We start from the raw sequence: 21,937 nt of genomic DNA on the forward strand, positions 1-21,937 counted from the left end.
TCTCAGTGCTCTTATCCCTCAAGCAGGCTGGAAAAGGAAACAGGTCAGTGCCCCTCCCTCTGTGGCTTGGTTTCTTATTCCCTGTCCCCAGAGACCTCTTTTTTAGTGTTCTTGTTAATCAAATTTAGAGAACTTCATCTTGGCATGGGGCAGGTGGTGGCCGGAGCAGGCAGAGTCAGGATTGTGGAACCTTAGCAGTTGTCCTGCTGGGGAGGCTGAGATGGCTGAGTCCCCCTTTGTCTGCATCCCAGGATCCTTTGGGCAATGCCTTCGGGCAGTGCTGGCTTGCTCAATGGAGGAAGTCAGAGGGCTCAGTTTCCAAACTCTCAGAGACCTTGGGGCTGTTCTGGAAAGGAGCTTCCTGGGATCCCAGCTCTCTGGACTCAGCTGCCTATGGGGCTTCCTGACCGGACTCATTCCTGTTAAGAGCCTGCAGTAACCGTCCTGTGGACCCACTAGGTATGAGATGGCTTCTCATCTTCAGGATGTTGGCAAGTCTGAGACTGGTGCTCAGATGTAACCAGGACATTACATCAGTTTTTTTCCTGTGTACATCCTAGCATCCCTGTAGCCATTTCCCTTACTGCCTGCTCTTCTTTCTCAGCTGGAGACAATGTCAGTCAGCCTTCTCTTCTTCCTTCCTTCTTCCGTCTGCAAATAATTACTGAGAATTCCATAATGTCACCAGATTGGTCATAATTTCCCAACTCAATTTCCATTGACCTTTCCCTGTCTTTTCAACCCAGCTCCATGGCCTGGCACATTCAGGTAGAAACTAGATGGACACCTTTGCCGAGACATTCTTTATACCTACCATTCCCCCTCTCACTTAGGAAGGTTTGGTCCAGTCTTGTGCTTCTGCCTCTGCTTCTGCTTCTGCATAGGCCATGGCTCCACAATGCCCCAGGAGAAACCTCAGCAACCTCTATGAGTTCAACTAGATGCGCAGTGTGAAGACTTTATATTCCTCACCTCCCACTTGAGAGCTTGTGTGCCCGAGCAGAGAAGGCAGTGACTGAGAGCCAGGCTCTGAGGCCGGGCCATGCCAATTCATCTCCCAATTCTATTAAAGTATACAATCTTGGACAAAATGTACTTTTTAAAATTAATATTTATTCTCTCTCTCTCTCTCTCTCTCTCTCTCTCTCTCTCTCTCTCTCTCTCTCTTTCTCTCCCTGTGTGTGTGTGTGTGTGTGTGTGTGTGTGCACACAGGTGCAATATGTGTTATATGAGTTTGGATCTGGACACTGCACATACAAGGAGGACCTAGGACGACATTTGGGATTTGGTTCTGTCTTTCTTCTGTGCACTCTGGGCACTGACCTCGGGTTATCAGGCACACACACAGCAACTGCTTTACCCACTAAGGTGCTCGCTACCTATTTTCTTTATGTCTTAGTTTTTCACCTATTGGAGATGTAGGCAGACACACTTTCCTCAGTGACTTCTGGAGAAGTTGAGCTAGAGTTAGTAGAAGCTCATGGCATTTATGGGTCCAGCTGCCTTCTCAGTACGGGTATATCTCACTGGAGTCCTTCTGGGAGCTGTGTGTCTGTGGAAGTAAAACATAGAGAAGAGAGGACAAAGGTTGAGGAGAGAGGATCAAGAGTATTCTACAATTCCCAAATGCTGACTGTCGTGTGTGTGTGTGTGTGTGTGTGTGTGTGTGTGGTTATCATGAAAAATTTACCTGGTCCCTATTATTCTATTATAGAATTGGCTTTCTTATTGATCTCTAGGAGATCTTTAAAGTGAATATTAATCTTTTGAGTACCACTTGTTAATACATTCTGTTTTGTGACTTTTCTCCTAGTGTTAAGTGCTTTTTTGTGTGTCTAGTTTAAGAAATCTTCACCTGTGGGCCTTGTATCTCACCTGGGCATCACAGTAGAGCTGACCTTGGTGGCAAAGGTGTGAATGAGCTAGCTTTGAGGGCATAAGAGAAGGAGAACTTCCCTGTCCTTGGCTGGCTGTGGCATCGGGTGAGCTAGCCAGGGTAGTGCTGGGGAGCTCATCCTCATGGTGTGGGTGTGGGGGAGTTAGTGGGCTGGCTAACTCACCTGCTGCTCAGGTCCAGATCCAGAGCTTTGAGTCGGCCCACCCCAGTATCTACCTCATATATGAGCTGCTGGATTGTGTGAAGGGGCTGGTCCTAAAGACTCAAAGCTGCAGAATCTTCATGACACCAAGCAACAAGAAGATGCCTAAGAGAAGTCCTAGCGAGGATCCAGTACTGACAGGTAGCAGAAGCCAGAGACTTCGAACCAGACAAATGACTTATTACAATGAACACTTGCAAGTAAAGATGTATGGACAAAACTGTGTACTGTGGGATACACCTGTGACACACTCCAGCGACACACTGAGGGTTTTTTTTTGGGGGGGGGATTTTGTTTTATGTATGTATGTATGTATGTATGTATGTATGTATGTATGTATATTTTCTTGTGGGAGAGGTTGCAAGAGCAAAGGACAGATATGAAATGATGGAGAGATGAGTGGAATTAGAATGTGAAATTCACAAAGAATTAATAACATTTAAACAAAGGAAAAAGGAAAAGAAAAACTTCACTTGAGGCTGGAGAGATGGCTTAGCAGTTAAGAGCACTGGCTGCTTTTCCAGAGGTCCTGAGTTAAACTCATAGCACCTACATGACAACTTATAACCATCTCCAGTTCCAGGGGATCCAATGTCCTCCTTTGGCCTCCAGAGGCACTGCACACATATGGTACACATATACATGTGTTGGCAAAGCACTCAATACTTTTTGATATTGATTTTATAGGGGATTACAGTTAAGAGATTGTATGAATCTCAGAAGAGACTTTGAACTTGGACTTTTACACTTTTTTGAGGCTGCGATAGACTATTGGGACTTTTGAAGTTGGACTGAATAAATTTTGCATTATTTTATGGCTACAAGCTTATGGGGGGTCAGGGAGTGGAAAGTGGTAGTTTGAATAGATATGGCCTCCATAGACTCATGTTTGAATGCTTGGCCTATAGGAAGTGGCACTATTAGGAGGTGTGGCCTTGTTGGAGTAGGTGTGGCCTTGATGGAGGAAGTCACTCACTGTTGGGGTGGGCTTTGAGGTCTCCTATGTTCAACCTCTGCCCAATGTGGAATTCAGTCTTCTTGCTACCTGTGAATCAAGACATAAAACTTTTGCCTTCTCCAGCACCAAGTTTGCCTGTATGGTGCCATGCTTTCTGCCATGATGATAATGGACTAAGCCTGTAAGTTGAAACTGTAAATCCACCCCAATGAACTGTTTTCCTTTATAAGAGTTGCCATGATCATGTGTCTCTTCACAGCAATGAACACACTAAGACACATGGCAAGTGCCCTTGCCTAATGAGCCATCTCACCAGACCATTTTTATTATTTTATTAAAAAATGAAACATGGAATTATTTTTATCTATAGAAACTTGCTAATTCATTTCAGTTTCTCTTTGAATTTATTTTTTCACCTATGCCATCAGGAAATCTATAGATGACAGTTTTATTCCTTCCTTTCTAACAGCCATTTATCTCTTTCCATTACTTTATTTCACTGAATCAGAATTCCTGTGGAAAGGGATTTTTTTTTATTTTCAATCTCAGTGTTAGAGAATAAGCAGCCAATGTTTCACTGTTCATTTCAACATTTGCTATCATCTTTCTTAGATGACAGATAATTATTATCACATCAAGAGAGTATCAGATGCCCTGTAAATGGAATTACAGATGGCTGTGAGTCACCAGTGGCTGCTGGGAATTGAACCCAGGTCCTCTGCATCAGCAGCTAGTGCTCTTAACCACTGAGCCATCTCTCTAGCTCCATGTTTAATTTTCTAAAATTGTGTTTTGTAGTTTCCTAACAATGATTATATGAACAATTATTACAATGTTTTCTTTTTTTGTAATGTTCTTGTCATTCTCTGATATCAAATTTATTTGTCACATAGAATGAACTGTTTTCAATTTTTCCTATTCTTTAGAAAATGTGGTCTAATGAACAGTTTTTTTCTTTAAACATTAGAAGAATTAATTAAACTTTCAATGACTTTTCTCTTTAGGAAAGCATAAGTTTACAGATTCATTTTGGGTCTGGCGCTAGGCTCATTTGACTTTTCTTCTCCTTGAGTCAGTTTTGGTAATTTGTATTTTGTGAGGACACCTGTCTCTTTCATTTACACTGCTCAACTTACCAGCAAAAGCTTTTTGAAAAAAATTTGTTTTTATTTTGTGTGCATTCATCTTTTGCCTGCATGTATGTGTTGGATCCACTTCAACAGAGTTGTGCGAGAGTTGTGAGCTGCCATGTGGATGCTGAGAATTGAACCTGGGACCTCTGGAAGAACAGCCAGTGCTCTTAACCACTGAGCCATCACTCCAATCTCTACATTTTTTTCTTTTTAAAACAAAATATCAATTATTGAATTTTACCAATGAAGACTCAGGAGCCCGATGCTGGAGTGAAAGCCTGCTAGCTCAGAGAGGCACCCAGCTGACCTTCCTCCTCAGCTGATGTCCCACCAGGAATGTTCCTCTCTCAGCTGTCTCAAAGAAAAAGTCTTCAAACTGAATGTCCTTCCCTTCTACTTCCTGTGTGTCTCTCTATCCATCCTCCTGACCCCTTCTTACTCTTTATGGTTTTTTCTTAATAATCTTATGCTAACTTTCTGTCAAGTGGTTGCTTGCTCTGCCTCTTGATTTATGGTTGACTTTGTTTAATCCTGTTTACAATATTCAGGAAGAAAGTTCTTGGATTAAAGATGTGTGCTAGGGCCGAGCCATGCTACAACTAAAAACATGTTTTTCCAGTAAGTAACACAATCTCTGGGTTCACAGAGTGACCAAATATCCTGAAATACTGCATAAATCTTTTTGTAACATTTAATTCATTTTTTAAATGACTATAAGATTATGGTATTGTTTCATTTTTCATTCTTGATATTGGCAAGTTTTATTTACTTCTTTTTTTTTGTTGATATTTGTTGACTATTTCAAAGAAACATTAAAAAAACATTTATTGCCATAAAGAATTGCTTATAATTTTGAATTGCAAGACATAAAATGAATATTCAATGACACCATAAGTTAAAAATGTATGCTTTGAGAACACATGAGCATAGGTATAAAAAAGAATACAGGAGACGGGCCAAAGGTTAGAAGTGGCTAAAGAGACTAGTAGTGTATGCCTGTGATGCTAAACTACAGTGAGACTATTTTCTAAAAAATACAAACAGAAAAAAAGGATACACAAGGCCTTTGGATACAACTTTGAATTCTACTGGACTTGTTGGACTAGATTTCAAGTTGCATAACCCACATTCCATTCTTTTAAAACAAAGCACTGCAACTATCTTAGTCAGGGTTTCTATTTCTGCACAAACATCATGACCAAGAGGCAGGTTGGGGAGGAAAGGGTTTATTCAGCTTACACTTCCACATTGTTGTTTATCACCAGAGGAAGTCAGAACTAGAACTCAAGCAGGTCAGAAAGCAGGAGCTGATGCAGGGGCCATGGAGGGATGTTACTTACTGGCTTACTTTCCCTGGCTTGCTCAACATGCTTTCTTATAGAACCTAAGACTACAAGCCCAGGGATGGCATCACCCACAATGGGCCCTCCCACTCTTGATCACTAGTTGAGAAAATGCCTTACAGCTGGATTTCATGGAAGCATTTCCTCAAGGGAGGCTCCTTTCTCTGTGATAACTCCAGCTTGTGTCAAGTTGATACACAAAACCAGCCAGTACAGCAACAAAACACCTCATTAACTCTTCATCCCACAAAGACAGAAAACTTAATTATTGTATATTTTAAGAATGTAGAAACAAATCAGAGACCCTTACAGAAAAGACTTTGTAGTGAGGTCATAGAAAACCACCTGCCTTGATAATAATGGTGGAATATCAGTGTCCAGTTTCATTCTTCTTGTGGACAGCCATTTGTCTCAAGACCATGTTTGAAAACACTATCTTTTCCTTATTGAATGATCTGTATGTCCATGACTGAAACAGATTAGTTTGTATCTGAACTGTTAACTCTAGATTTTTCTTACACATTAATCTTTATAACTAATACTTCCTGGTTTCTATACCTTTGTGGTAGGTTTTGAAATTGGGAGATAGAGGTTCTTCCACTTTGTTCTTCTCCTTCAAGACTGCTTGGCCTCCTCTGAGTCCCTTGCAATTTCCATTGGAATTTTGGATCCATTTGGCAATTTCAATAAGGTGGGAGCTAGGACTATGACAGAGGTACATCGAATCAGTTTAGGATTTTTGGCACCTTAACAATAGAACGTCTTCTGATACAGGGACCACAAGCCTCCAAATTACTATGTGATCTCAATGTTTAGAGTGAACTAGGTGTTGTCTATGTACTGGGTCACAAAGCTAAGATGTCCAGTAGTTCACCATCGTATGTCAGCGTGCACACAATGATATCTCTAGCACTCCATGAAAGCACAAGTGGGTTACATGAGGAAGGGCCACATGTGGTCTACTGCTATACCTCCTCCACAGCCTGAGCCTGTGTGCCCATGGACAGTTCCCTCTGCTGAATTGAGGAGGAGGAGGAACAAAGTGATGCTGGTTACACACGGTTCTGTGTGACCTGCCTGCCTTACCTAAAACTGGACAGTGGATCACTGTGTCCTATTTCAGGGACGTGCCTGAAGATGGTGGTGAGGAGAAACCCTTCCAGGGGACAGAACACTGTGCAGGACATTTGCTTGTTCCTTTGGTTTAGAAGGAGAAATATCTTCCAGGTAAGAGTCTATGTTGATGAAGTCGTTGTGACTCATGTGTTGGTTACATGGCCATGAACATCCATGGACTGTAATTGTAGTATTGGAGAGAGTGTGGAGATCAGTGGGTAGCCTTCTTAGAAATAGGAAAGCATGTTAAGATGTCTCTGTCTCATGTGCATCCACATCAAAGGTGTCCTCAACAGGAGAGGATGTGAAGAACTAAGTGGATGACATTGCCTGCAGACACCTGTCAGCCTTTCCCTGGCCCTCCCCTCACTTAATCTTCACTATCAACTTGACTGGTCTTAGAATCACCATGGGACAAACATCTGGGTATATCTGTGAGTGTGTTTCCAGAAAGGTTTACCTGGTGAGGGGTGTTCCACCTTGAGTGTGGGTGTCACCTTTCCAGGGACAGGGGTCCTAGAAAGTGTGAAAGGAGAGAGTGGTCTGAGCAAGGGCATCCATCTGTGCTTCGTGACTAGGAATTCAGTGTGACCCTGAATCTGTTTCTACTGCAGTGACTTCCTTGACACAACTGAGTATACTCTCAGACTCTCAGTCTAAACAAACTCTTCCCCAGGTGGCTTGTGTCAGGTATTTTATCATAGCAACGGGGAACATAACTAATAATGTGCCCAGAAAAATGATGAACACCAGGCAACTTGTGTCAGGCTCAGGTGTCAGGGATGGAAGTTGCACCTGGGCTCAGCAGCATGGGCTTCCAACTGGCTTAGAAGCAGTCCTGGCTTCACTCTCCTTACTTCTGTTCTTATGGAGAGTTACTAGACACTGGTGTGATACTAACTCTACAGTTCAGTTTCCTAACCTGGAAATCAAGGGTAACACTATATTCCATAGGGATGTTCTGGCTGTGACATGAGTTATTTTAAGTTAACACTTAGACTAGTAAGAGACATTCTTAGATATTGGTCTTACCCATGATCATGAGCATTGTCCTCATGTCGAATTTGTTGCTACTGCTGTTACTTTTATCATATTGACCAGGATCTTCTTAGCTTGCCAGATCTGTGTGTCAATCTCCAAGTTTAGAGAAGATTATAGTCTTGAGATCCCAATTTCAGGACTTATGTAAGTGATAATACACAGGGCTAGTCTGTGATAGGCTAATTTTCACTGGATAGAAGAACAAATTCCCAGAGAACAAAGCAGAAGAGGGGGCCTGGGGTGACGGACAGTGCCTACAACTGGGACACCACACAATGAAGTCTCAGGTTCCCACACTAGCCCACCTTCTTGAGAATCACTTTTCTTGGGAGGTGTCTCGGGAAGACTTTAGTCTTTATGAGTGAAGAAGGAGGAATTGGAGATGCCCATCTTAAAGGCCCATTCTGATGCAGAGAACAGCAAAATGCCCATACCAGCATCCCTGACTCTCTCAGACTTGGCCACAACAAAGGCTCAGTGTCTGTCACCAACCTTCACATCTGTGAAGTGGGGACCCTAACACTTCCTTCACAGGTCTCCTGTGAGGACCTGGTGAGCAACATAGTGAAAATGCTCTGTAAGCTGTGACTTTCAGTGTCATGTCCCAAGGGACTATTTTTAATGCTCTCAGTGTTTAGTAACAGCACAACCTCCTGCTCTTCTTCTCCAGGCTTCCTTCTCCAGGCAGTAACCCAGAAAACTTTCTGAAGTACTCATCTTACCAAATAAGTCAATTCCCACATGGCCCCTCAATGAAGCATTGCCATCTGGGGGCCAATTAAGGAGTCCCTGGTTTGTTAGGACTGGGGAGGCTGCTAGCTCCCCCCACTCTTCAGATCTCACCATATTCTCCTATGAGCCCACCTGGGCTCAAAATGAAACTCTAGAGTTTGCCTTCTCCCTCTTGCTGGCCTCTGGGATAGAGTCCCTTGATCACCAGGAGCAGGAACAGCGACAGCATCAGGAGAGATCTTGATTAGAGTTCAGGTGCAGCTCTGACCTTAAACATGATTCAGCATGTGATAGACATGGCAGATTCTACCTCCACCAAAGAGACAGACAGTCGGTGAAGTTCTTGTGTTGGCTCTCCCATTGACTAGTTGCATGGTCTTTGCTAAATCCCTCTCATCTCCAGGGTCATTGTTCATTTATCTATGAAGCAGGCAGGAAGGATTGTGATGAGCATGTCTGTCACTAAAAGGACAGGGTGACCCATGTTTCCGTATGAGTCTGTCCTTAGACAGGCTGCTGCATGTCTCTGAACTTCCTTTTACCCATCTATCAAAGGGGACTCAGATGTTTATCTGGTCTGGACTGTTTCTTCAGAGCTAAAAAGTGGGTCAATGACATGAGAAAGAAGAGTTAGGTCTGTGTTATGGACCTGACGCTGAACATTGCAGAGGCCATGGGGTGGGGGGGGTGCTGAGGCACTTCTGATGTGTATTGTTAATACACTCATCAGTGCCGATGTCATGGTAGCAACATGTGTCACCAGACGCTGAGCTCACACATCATTGTATAGTATTTTACTAAATGAATCCAGTATACTAGGTAGCTGTGGTCATTTGACTATGCTTGCCCTAGGGAGTGGCACTATTTGAGGTGTGGCATTGTTAGAGTAGGTGTGGCCCTGTTGGAGGAACTGTGTTACTGTGGGTGTGGGCTTGAAGACCCTTGTCCTAGCTTCCTGGAAGTCAATCTTCTCCTGTCTCCTTTTGACATGAGAGTTGGAACTCTAAGCTCCTCCGACCCCACTGGAGGCAGCCGTGCTCCCACTTTGATGATAATGGACTGATCCTCTGAATCTGTAAGCTAGCACCAATTAAATGTTGTTCTTTATAAGAGTTGCTTTGGTCTTGATGTCTGTTCACAGCAATCAAACCTAAATGAAGACAGTAGCCTTCAGAACACAGACTGAGCACTGAAATGTGGTCAGATCATTAGGATTTAAAGATAACTGAACAGTCATTGCTTTTACTATTTTTTTTTTTAAGTATTTTTTTTCCAATGCTGTGAATCAAATTCTAGGCCTCAAGTACACATCTAGTTAGGTGTATCCGAGCTGTATTCTTAGCCACATTGTCTTTGATCTCAGTATAATATCTTTAATTATAGTTTTTTTTTTAAAGATTTATTTATTTTATTTATGAGTACATTGTAGCTGTCTTCAGACACACCAGAAGAGGGCATCGAATCTCATTATGGATGGTTGTGAGCCACCATGTGGTTGCTGGGATTTGAACTCAGGACCTCTGGAAGAGCAGTCAGTGCTCTTAACCGCTGAGCCATCTCTCCAGCCCATATAGTTTTAATTAACTTTTAATGTTGACTGTTTCAAGACCAGCTCATGGTCTTTCTTTTTTAAAATTTTTATTTATTTTATTCACTTTACATCCTGCTCACTGCCCCCCCCCCCAGTAACCCCCTCCCACAATCCTTTACCCATCCCTTCTTCCCTTCTCTTCTGAGCAGGTGGGTATCCCCCACCCTGACACTTCAAGTCTCTGTGAGGCTAGGTGCTTCCTCTCCCACTGAGACCAGACAAGGCAGCCTAGCTAGAAGAACATATCCCACATACAGGCAACAGCTTTTGGGAAAGCCCCTATTCCAGTTGTTCGGGACCTACATGAAGACCAAGCTGTGCTTCTGCTACATATGTGTGGGGAAGCCTAGGTCCAGCCCATGTATGTTCTTTGGTTAGTGGTTCAGACTCTGAGTACCTTAACGGTCCAGGTTAGTTGACTCTGTTGGTCTTCCTGTGGAGTTCCTATCCCCTTCAGGGCCCATATCAATGGCTCTGGTGGCCTGCGGAGGATCAGGAAAGACTTTGTTGGAGGACCCTGGTGTTAAGGTCACGGTTCATCATGTCTGAATAGCTCTCTGAGCTCCATGTAAAATGGAGGATGCACTTTCTTAGTGGAACTTCCCCTTCTCGGCCTAACCTCAGTGGGAGAGTGTCTCTCAGCACAGATGTCTGACCTTATTTGGAAGATGACATATATAAAGCTTTCTCAAGTACTACTCTTTCCTCCTGCCTATATGATAAAGGTAATTATGTATTGTGTTATGCCCTTACTGCCCATAAACCTGAGAACCACTATATGCCTTACTCCTGGTACAATAAATGAGCTGCCTCTCTGAAGCTGACTCCCAGAAGTTTTTTCTAATGTCATACTAATGCCATCCAAACTCTGGTAGCCACATCTGCTCCCTTCACTTTTGTGGTCTGGTGCCCCATGGGGAAAAGAAAGACCCATAAGGTATCTAAGTCCAATCTTCAACTCTGGAATATTTAGGAAGCCAAGGCACAGGCCTTGGTACACAAAAGTATACCAAGTGGGCAAGGCACTGGTACCAGGTGCTCAGCGTAATCACACTTAATTCATAGTCACACACAACCTGAGGCAGAAGAGGTTACTGTTGGCAATTTACAGAAGAGACAGCTGAGGCAGGACAAAAAATGCTTGAGAACTTGATATATCTGGAAACCCAAGCTTAATTATGCACCTAAGAGCCATGATTCCCTGGGTGACTTTCCTCACTCCACGGCCAGGGGTACTGTTAAACCTGAGAATTTCTAGGAGAAAGACTGATTTCATGATTATATTATTAAAGCAAACTTTATTTTAGAGTACAGTGACCAGTCTGACTGCTTATCTCTAAGTCAGGATTTTAGAAAGCAATCCCTGCTCTTGAAGTCCCATTTATAGGAGAGATAAGGTGTTAATAGGGTCAAGAGAGTTAGCTGTTAGCCATTGTTAGAAAAATCCAGTGAAATGGAAAGAACAGGGTAAGGATTACATCATGTGAACAGAATTCCAAGTTTAGTGTAGGTTGGAAACATGTTTTTCAGTGTGTATCAGATCTAAGAAACAAGAACTTATTCTTTTTTTTAAAGATTTATTTGTTTGTTTGCTTATTTATTTGAAGTATACCAGTACACTGTAGCTGTCTTCAGATACTCCAGAAGAGGGCATCAGATCCCATTATAGATGGTTGTGAGCCACCATGTGGTTGTTGGGAATTGAACTCAGGACCTCTGGATGAGCAGTCAGTTCTCTTAACCAATGAGCCATCTCTCCAGCCCAGAAAGTATTCTTAATTACAAATGGAAACCTTAACTTGCAAGGACTTAGCACAGCTCAAACCGGAACTTATTCCTTATCTACAAACAGAAACCTTAACAAGCACAGGACAGACAGGAACTCATTCTTAACTGTCTTAACTGCAAACAGAAACCTTAACCTGCAAGATATATCTCTCCTGCTTTGGTCTCATGGTAGACCCTACTAACCTCCAATGACGATGAGTCATGGTGGGGAGTTAAATCCCCGTGGTAGTAGCATCTCAGATACTAGTTACATAGTTCAGGAAGGGATAGAGATCTGACTCAAAACACAGCTTCGCTGGAAGTCAGGGCTCAGGGGCTGGGCGGTAAATGGATTTCAAGTCTTGACTATTTCATGGTCTATGTTCTGAGCTGCTCATATTCTTAATTTAGCTTGTTAAGGTAAAAAGGTCATTACTGCTCCACATGGAGTTATTTCCTTGTAGTGTGTCCCCACCTAGAGTCTCTTCCTCGTACTGTTCTTGTTGACAGCATTCAGAGAATCCCTGCTGGGAACAGAAATGGCCCTTTCCCAGATCTCCTGGGGGCCAAGAGAGAAGGCAGGGTTATAAAAACCCAGCAGTTCATTCCACTGGGAAGAGGGTAAGGTGTGGATGCTCCCTTGGTGTCTCAGGATCTTATAGGCAACATTGTCAGGAGCTATTCTCCTCTGTGTGGAGAAGGCAAAAGACTCAGCTGCCTTAAGCTCCAGGAAACTTTGGTTATTTTCTGGAGACTGGTCTGCCCAGCATCCGGACTGTTGCCCCAGGGACTTCCTGGCTAGTTTCTTTCCCATAAAAGCAAGAAACAGCCACTCACTGACACCTTGTTGGATCCATGGGTGGTAAGATGGCCACTGGTCTTGGGCTTGTGGGTGGGGTCCAGGTATGTGTGGGGCTAGAGATCAGAAATAGCCAGACTAGCCATCTCTAGGTCCTCCGTGTATGAGTTCCAAAATCTTTCTAAAGCTCCCCTAAATTGCCTGTTTCCTCTCTCAATTTTGTTCCCTTCATTCCTGGCTATCTGCCTTCCTGCCATTATGAGAACTTACTGACTGTTTCAAGCCAACATTCTCCATAGGTATTGGGAACAAACAATACAACATTATCTTGAACTCAAAGACATCAAGTTGCAAAACTACATCCTCGAGAGAGCAGTGCTGGTTAATGTTGAAAGAACTTTTTCTCGATCACCGAGCAGCAGCTTGACGAGCTTCTTAGGGGTCAGAGTCAGGGCAATTTTACCTTTTGGTTTTGTGAGACAGGGTCTGCTGTGGACTCATCTGGCCTTGAGCAAGGAGTGTAGCTGAGTCTGTTTTTAAAATCCTGACCCTCTGTCATGGAACGTGGGGCACGCTTTTAACTCCAGCACTTGGGAGGCAGAGGCAGGTAGATCTCTGTGAATTGAAAGCCAGCCTGGTGTATGTAGCGAGTTCCAGGACAGCCCGAGTTACCTAGTGAAACTGTGTCTAGGAAAAAAAAAATCCTGACCTTCAACTTTCTAAGTTCTGGGGTCACAGGTTCAAGCCACAAACACCTGGTTGCACTGTTTTTTTTTCCCCCAATACAAAGTGTTATCCCGTAGCTCGCTTTCACCTGGAATTTATAACCTTGCTGTCATCTCTCCTGAGTACAGGTCTCAGGCCTGAGCCATGAAGCTTAGAAGGGACACTGTCAGTGACAGTGGCTATTGGTGTGGTAAAACAAAAAATGTTAGTCAGCTTAATGGTGTCATCTCCCATGCCATGGAAACTGTATTTGAAAGAGGAGAAAAAGAGGGAGGGATTTTTCATCAATATCTTAAGTTCCAGAATGTTCAAAATTTCTAAAATCTCCTTCAGTTGGTTACCTCTGCCTGGCCTCGCACACTCAGACATGAGAGAAATCTCACCAGGAGAGCTGGTCTGTGCCTAACCATCAGTGCTGTCCTAGGAGCTCTGGTCTGTGCAGAATCTCAATGAGCTCAACTAGAGGACACTGAAGACTTCATTCCTCCCCTCCCACTTGAGAGCCTGTGTGCCCGAGCAGAGAAGGCAGTGACTGAGAGCCGGGTGCTGAGGCAGGACCACCTCACCTCCCACTTCTAGCTTGTAATCTTGAATACACTGTTCTCTTTAGGTGTTAGGTTTTTATATAACACAGGTAAAAATACTCCTTTCAGTGAGTTGTTGTGATGTTAGGTTAAAGTCAGTGGGACAATTGCTGGGATGTATAAATTATCCAAAATAAATAGTTGTTTTGTTATTGGAGAGGTAGAAAATCATCTCACAGTCTCTCTTGTAGGTCATTCTCTCGATTGTCTAGCAATTGAGTCCAAAATTGTCATCAGTCCCTCTAGAATTCTCCAGACTGTAACCAGCCAATGAATAAGAAATGCAGGATGTGTCCTGCCTGGGTTAGAGGTGGGAGGTGGTAGTGCAGCAGGGAAGGCTTCCCACTAAGATGTGGCCACAGTGTGGTTCCCTCCATCCCATGATGAGAAGCCAGGCAAGCAGCTTAGTGTGAGAGAGAGGCAGAGGTGTGCAGAACACTGGGAGACTGTGCCTGGAGAGGGGAGATGGAGGAGACCCCTGTGCTATGAGGCTGAAGTATTCACAGAGCAGGTAGGTGAGGAAGGACCTGTGTATCTGGCTGAAATGACAGAGCTAGGGAACTCTTAAAAGGACCCAGACAGCTCCAGCATGATATACCACCACCCCAACCAACACTGCCCTCAAAACCAGAAAACCAAACCAAAAACTACTACAGTAGTCATGTAAAGACGATAAGAGGCAGGGAGGGCATGGGTGGGGGAAGGGGGAGGATGCTGACCTTAATGCAGGTTGAGATGACTGGCTTCTGACCTGGGGTAAAAGTGAAGGATGAGGTGGTAGCCTGGCCATATAGTGGGGTGGGGAGGGAGGAAAAGTGAAGGCTGAGGAGGACTTGAAGTCTCTTCGATCCTTCAGCCCAAGGTTACACCCCTGCTTTACTCGTTGTGTTGGTTACTGGCACTTGACTGATGCCCTATTGAAGACCATTGTGAGTTGTGTTTTGAAGTCCTGTTATGTATCTTTTCTTGACCATCTGCACAGATGTGCATCAGCAAGTGTGTGGGAATCCAGTTCATAGCTGACTTGCTGGGTAACGCACTCCGTGCTCAGTTGCAGGGGATATGTACCCGGTACAACAACTATTGGAAGGACCATTTGAGTTTGCTCTTCTCCCGTTGGCTCCAGCTGCTCTCCTCACCAGTGAGCATATTTCATTGTAGCCATCCTGGTAGGCCTGAGGTGATAGGAGCCTGAGAGATTGAGCAAGTGGAGGTAGAGATTTACACTGTAACTGCGCTGAGCACGGTTATGCTTGATTGCTGCTCATTTAGATAAACCGCCTTTGAGAAATGCTTCTTCATTTTCCGTTATTCTGTTGGAGAGGTTGCTTTTGTGTGCATGTATGGATTTTTTTTCCTAGTTCTCTTCATAAATCTTTTCAGTACTTCTTTCTAATTCATTCAGGTCTGCCATTCTTTCCTCTAGGGTAAATATTCTTCCATATTTTTCTCTTTTTTATCTTAATTAATTAATTAATTAATTAATTTATATATATTCAATTTACATCCTGTTCACTGCCATTGTTTTAAAAAAAGATTTATTTAGTTTTATGTATGTAAGCACACTGTTGCTATCTTCAGACACACCAGAAGAGGGCATTAGATCCCATTATAGATGATTGTAGTTGCTGGGAATTGAACTTAGAAACTCTGGATGAACAGCCAGTGCTCTTAACCTCTGAGCCATCTCTCCATATGTTTTTAAAAGCAATTTTTGCTTACTCATCCAAAAAAACAATGATATTTATCTGATTTGATTCCAAAAATTTGGTTGTTTTATACTTAGCACTTAAACCTATGGTACACTTGGAATTGATTTTTTTTTTCTGTATGTGTGTGTGTGCACAGAGAGGTAGGGATAAAAAAATAAGAGAGAGATTATTGCACGAATAGCCACTCATCTTTATTTCCTGGATAGGTTGTTCAGGTCCCCAGAGCAAACTACTGAAAAACTATGTCATAAATCATAAGACAGTGTATGTGTATATGAGGCATGTGTCTGGCTTGTTCTAGCGTCTTCATCTGTCTGTTTACTCTCTTTTTTTTTCATATGTCTGTGAGATGTGTGTGCGCATGCATGCCTGTGTGTCTTTGTGTGATCAGTGACAGACATGAGATTCTTCCTCAATTGCTCTCACCTTATTTACTGGGCAGAGTCTCACAGCTGAACCCAGTGAGCATCATTTCAGCAAGTGTACTTAGCCCTCTTGCTGTGGGCATCCTCTGTCTCTGTCTTCCCAGAGATGTACTGAGGATGTAAGGCAGTATACGACCTGTCATGTGCTCTGTGGTGTTTCTAGAGGTTATGTGAGATCCTTATCTATTAGGCTGAATAGATTAATAGTTACTAATGATTAATAGTTAACTATTCATCATAATCCAGAAAAATGAGTGTCATTATCCTCATTTTATAGATGAAGAGACTGAGGCACTGAAGAGCCAAGTAACTTGGGAAGACTGGAGAAACTCAGGAGTGTGCTCAGAATCACACTCCAGTCTTCCTACCTCTGTAGGTGCTATCTTGCTGGGCTACCAGGTATCAGGTGGCACAGTGGAATGCACATAGTTGAATATGATTCTTTTACAGGCTTGGTGATTTGCATGATTCCAAGGCAGAACCAAAGTTGGGTTTCTGAGTTCATCCTGGTTGGCTTCTCCAGTGACCCCACAACCAACAGCATCCTCTTCATTGTCTTCCTTCTCATCTACCTGAGCTCAGTCCTGGGCAACGGGCTCATCATCATGCTGGTCTGCCTGGACACACAGCTGCACACTCCCATGTACTTCTTCCTCTGTACCCTCTCCCTGTTGGATATGAGCTATGTCACCACCACCATGCCCCAGATGTTGGTGCATCTTCTTGCTCACTCTCAGACCATCTCCTTTGCTGGCTGCTGGCTGCAGATGTATGTGTTTGGTGCTCTGGGTCTAACTGAGTGCACCTTCTTTGTTGTGATGGCTTATGACCGATATGTGGCCATTTGCTATCCACTGCGCTATACTGTCATCCTCAACAGGGGCCTGTGCATAAGGTTGGCAGCAGGGTCTTGGATCTGTGGTTTCTTTTCCTCTTTCTTGCATACTTTCTTCGCCATGAGTCTGCCATATTGTGGACCTAACAGGGTAAACCACTACTTCTGTGAAGGTCTTTCAGTGGCCTGGCTTTCATGGATACTCACCTCATTGAGATAGTGGACTTGGTCTTAAGTGTTTTTATGATTGTCACTCCAGTCTCTCTCATTGTGGCCTCCTACATTCGTATTGCCATGGCAATTCTCAAGATCAAGTCCATCCAGGGCTGCTGCAAGGCTTTGTCCACCTGTGCCTCCCACCTGACTGTGGTTACACTCTTCTATATTCCTGCTATATACATCTACATGAGGCCCAACTCCAGCTACTCCCCTGAGAGAGACAAGCAGGTCTCACTCTTTTACAATGTCTTCACAGCCTTGCTCAACCCTGTGGTCTACAGTTTGAGAAACAAGGACATCAAGAGAGCATTTCTCAAGGTGATGGGACATGGTAGGGTGGACTGGTGAACCAGGACCCTGGGAAGCTGGAGTTAAGAGTATTCACTATTTAAGAAAAGGACAATGGTCTGGTATCGGGAACCATAATGGGATAAGATAAAAATTAGCAGGTGATCATCCTGAAATGGCTTGCCTTGGATTATTATATAATCTGCGACAAGCGAGGCCTTATTCAGCAAGGCTGTAAAGAACTTATTTTAGAAAGATTCCTGCTATTAATATGCTTTTCCTATTATTATTATTAAACATATGTAACAATCACTAAGCAATAGCACATCCCTTTGGAGCAAATCTTTGCAGATCCACGAAGATGTACTGTCTTGTAGTGATGCTATATAGACAAATAGATGACTTCTTAAGTCTTAATGATGATCCTATAAGAATTCCAAAAATTATATCAATGATTATTAAGCTCTTTTATAGTGGGACTGCTATTAGGTCCCTTTCTTATAGTCAAAACTGCAATGAGAACTCTGCCAGTCTCCCAAGTGTCATCAGCTAATTGCTCCTAGATAGTAACCAGACTTTCTCCTACTCAGAGCACATTCCAAGAAGTTGTAAAACAATTAACCAAAGGTCACTAAAAGAGAACTCACGATTTATTATAGGTGCTAGGACAGAAGATAAAATATTGCCTGGGTTTATCTGTACAAAACTTCACTAATTTTTTAGTTGTAGTTTTAAACCTTCAGTGAACCTGTGGAGTTAGACAGGTGATGGATGTTTAGCCAGATAATTACTCCTAATGGTTATGCATGTAAACATTCTCTGTTGTAAACTTCTATTTCAATGTATGATTTGATTTTTGGTGTGAACTTGTGATGAAATTTGTAACATGTGATCATGTACTCTGAAAGATTATAAGTACTTAGGATAAAGAGATTAGAGGCAGTTAGAATAGAGAGATAGAATAGAGATAGAATAAAATTTTTTACTTGTTCCCATTTAGAGTAGTATATAGAATAGAATTTTTCCCTTTTCCCAGATAGAAGTTTTCCTTTTCCCCATTTAGGACCTTTCTGCTTTCTCCCTTAGATAGCTTTCATAGGAAACTTTTAACTTAGCAATAAATGCTATAACCACATCTCTAAGTGTCTTTTCTTCCTGCGACCTCAGACTAGCAGGCATAAGTTAAAGCCTAGCAGTTCCTGCTGAGATAGAACAAAGGCCACATTGCCTAATCTTCTGCTGTTTTTGGGCTGAGGTGTTAAGTGTAGAAGCTGCAGTTTCTGGCCAGAGGATACCAGAGGGCAGGTCAACTACAGTAGCATAGTAAGTAAACTTTTCTAGCATAGAGAAGTAAACTTTTATTATACAGCAACCCTAAATATCTTGTAAGACCAAAGTCTTACCCCTCACCGATGCTCTTCCCCCTCCATTGCCTCAAAAAGAACCAACAAGAAAAAGGAGAAAAAAGAAGACTTCTCCCCCACCACACCGGGGCTGCCCCCCCCAGCAATCTGGTGTGTATAGTTCCAGTATAGAGGAATGAGTAGTAACTAGAAATTATGTAGCCTGCTGTATTTTCCTAGAAGCCAACTACATACATGTAAGCCAGCAGGAAACATGTTGTTAGTGATATTGTAATAGAAACAGTAGGGGCTGAGATGCTGTATGCTAAGTAATACAGCACAGGTTCTCATTATTAAAATTAAAACAGTGTGTGGAACCAAAGGGGTGCAGGCCAGAGATCAAACTTCCTGCCTATAGTCAATGTAGTCTATGATGAAGTCTTCATTGTGTGGTCAAATGGAAGTTAAGGGAGCTGGATTTCATTGCAGAAGTCTCAGCTTTTGCTACAAGTGGCATGTAGCATATGAGGACACATCTCCCCTGTGACTGCTGATGCTGGTCCTTTTCTACATTGAGGTGGTGGGTATCCTTTGTCTATCAACTCCAGAGTAGCTTTTATCTGGCCAATCAGCAAATTTCTTTGTGATTCAGGGCCTGAACTATTCTTTCCCTAATAATTTCTCCCCTCTGATTTTTTTTCTTTAGCCATGTTTTGTAGGGGAGAGACACTGAATACAATTCATTCACTTTTTAGGATTTATTGTTTATTTGTGGGTCTATGTTAAAAGAAGATCTTATGCATCCCATGCTGCTTGAAAATTTTAATGTACCTAAAAACAGTCTTGAATTTCTAATCTTCCTGTCTCCACCCCCTAGTTACTGTGACTATGGGCTCTTGACATAAGACTTGCTGACATTTCAGTTTCTGGACGATGTCTTTTGTATCATAAAAGTCTCACTTTGGTAACCTCCAACTCAACCACTTTTATCTCTTTGTCTTGGAATATACCCAAGATATCATTTCCTGATGCAAGGTCCTGAAAAATTCTCCTATAATTTAAAAGTTTCATTTACATTTTGACTCATTTTGTGGTAATTTTATGCATGGTGTGTGACCAAGGTCCTTTTGTTCAGGGATATCCATTGTCTCGTCATTGTCTGTTGACAAGAATACTTGTCTCTTTGAGTGATATTTACTTCCTTGAGTATTATGGGTCAACTGACATACATTTAAGTGCTTCCGTTGAGATGGCTGATGTAATACCATCTTTTTCTGACTCCATTTTGTGTTTGCTTAGACAGTTTTCTGCCCTCCACTTCCCTTCCCCAGAACAGCCAAATCTGCCTTGCCAACATAGTTGAGATTTTTCATGGCCTTAACTATGGCTCAGATGTATTAACCAAAATAATTGTCAAGTTATGTATAAAATAACTACTATGTCCTCCCTGGAGTGAACGATTCAAGGTTACCCTGGCCATCATCTAACTGTTATAATTTACTGGTTTTTGCTTTTAAATCTGTATCCCTGAACTCAGGCACCAAGAGGTTCTTCAGAAGCTCAAGCTCACTCTTGGTCTTGTTATCAATAAAAAGGACTTAAAACTCTTAGTTGGCTTAATCAGCATAGCTGTCAAGAACTGTCTTGTGTGTATCATTACAAGGTCTAGATTCTGCCTCATTCTATTAAAACTCATGTGAACCTTTCGCTGACATCGTTGTTTTCTGGTTGCTATGGATTTGAGATTAGAAATCAAGAGCTCTCCAACCTTCTTTTTCAAGATTGTTTTTGCCTTTTCTAAGTCCCTCACAATTTCTGTTGACTTTTAGGACCCATTTGGCAATTCTAAAAAAGTGGGAGTGAGTACTATGATAGAGATACATTGAATTTGTAGGGCAATTTAGAATGTGTTCACATCTTAACAACAGAATGTTTTCTAATACAGGAACCAGAAGGCATTATATAACCAAAGGATCTCCTTGCCCATGATCTGGTAGGTGCTATTTATCATACAATGTCACAAAGCTGATACACAGCAGGTGTGCACTACAGAATGCCAGTGTTCACAGACAGTTAACTCTAATAGTCCATGTAAACATAAGAAGATTGTTCAAGGAAATGACCCAAGGTAACTGTAGGGCTTTTTTCTTTTTCATTTTCTTTTCCTTTTTCTTTCTTTCCTTCCTTCCTTCCTTCCTTCCTTCCTTCCTTCCTTCTTTTCTTTCTTTTTTTTTTTTTTGAGACAGGGGTTCTCTGTGTAGCCCTGGCTGTCCTGAAATAGCTCTGTAAACCTGGACTGGTCTTGAACTCACAGAGATCTGCCTGCTTCTGCCTTTAAAGGAGTGCTGGGATTAAAGGGATGCACACCACAACCCAGCTACAATTGTAGTTTTAATTAACTTTTAATGTTGACTGTGTTTCAGGACCAGTTCATGGTATTTTTAAAATTATACTGATGGCTGTGGTGGCCAGAGGTAGGACAGACAAGACCTCTCGGTCCAATCTTCAACTTTAGAGTCTTTAGGAATCTAAGGCACAAGTAGAAGGCAGGGATGGGCATTCATCGTTATGGAAAGTTGGTCAGCACTGGAGCCAAGTGCTCATCATAATCATACTTGGTTCTCTCAGCAACCTCAGTTGGGAAGAGGTTATTGTTGGCAATTTCCAGAGGAGATAGCTGAGGCGGGGCCACAGTGAGTTTAAGAGAGAATGTTCTAGAACTTGATGTATGTGGAAACCAATTCTTAGCAATGTACTTAAGGTCTATAAGTCCCTGAGTATGTTCCCTCACTCCACTGGGAGGGGGATGACACTGCTGACTCTCTCTAATGATATGCCATAGTTGACTGTTAAATACCTATTGGGGCAGTGATGGCTCGGATATTGGATGTACAGTTGAGGGAGGAATAGACTTGAATGTGGTCTCATTAGAAGTCAGGGAAGGGTTGGGCAGTAAATGAGGATTTTAGGTCTTGACTTGTATATCAGGTGACCATGTCACCTCCTTTGTTCTGAGCTGCTCATATTGCCCAATTAGTCCTGAAGTGGAGGTCATGATTCCTTCATTTGCTAGTTGTTCCTTCCTGCCCTGTTCCCCAAGAGTCTTTTCCAGGTAATGTTTTTGTTTATAGCATTCAGGGAATCCCCACTGGGAACTCTCCTGGGAAGGCTGAGAAGGCAGGATCCTAAAGTCACAGCAGCTTGTACCACAGGGAAAAAGTTGGC

General features: G+C 42.6%; 1 pseudogene; it reads left to right on the plus strand.

Annotated features, from left to right (window-relative positions):
- Nucleotides 1–16,491: 16,491 nt before the first annotated feature.
- On the plus strand, nucleotides 16,492–17,429 carry LOC114639058 (annotated as a pseudogene).
- Nucleotides 17,430–21,937: the final 4,508 nt, after the last annotated feature.

This window comes from Grammomys surdaster, unplaced genomic scaffold, assembly GCF_004785775.1.
Source record: "Grammomys surdaster isolate TR1022 unplaced genomic scaffold, NIH_TR_1.0 100, whole genome shotgun sequence".
NCBI lineage: Eukaryota > Metazoa > Chordata > Mammalia > Rodentia > Muridae > Grammomys > Grammomys surdaster.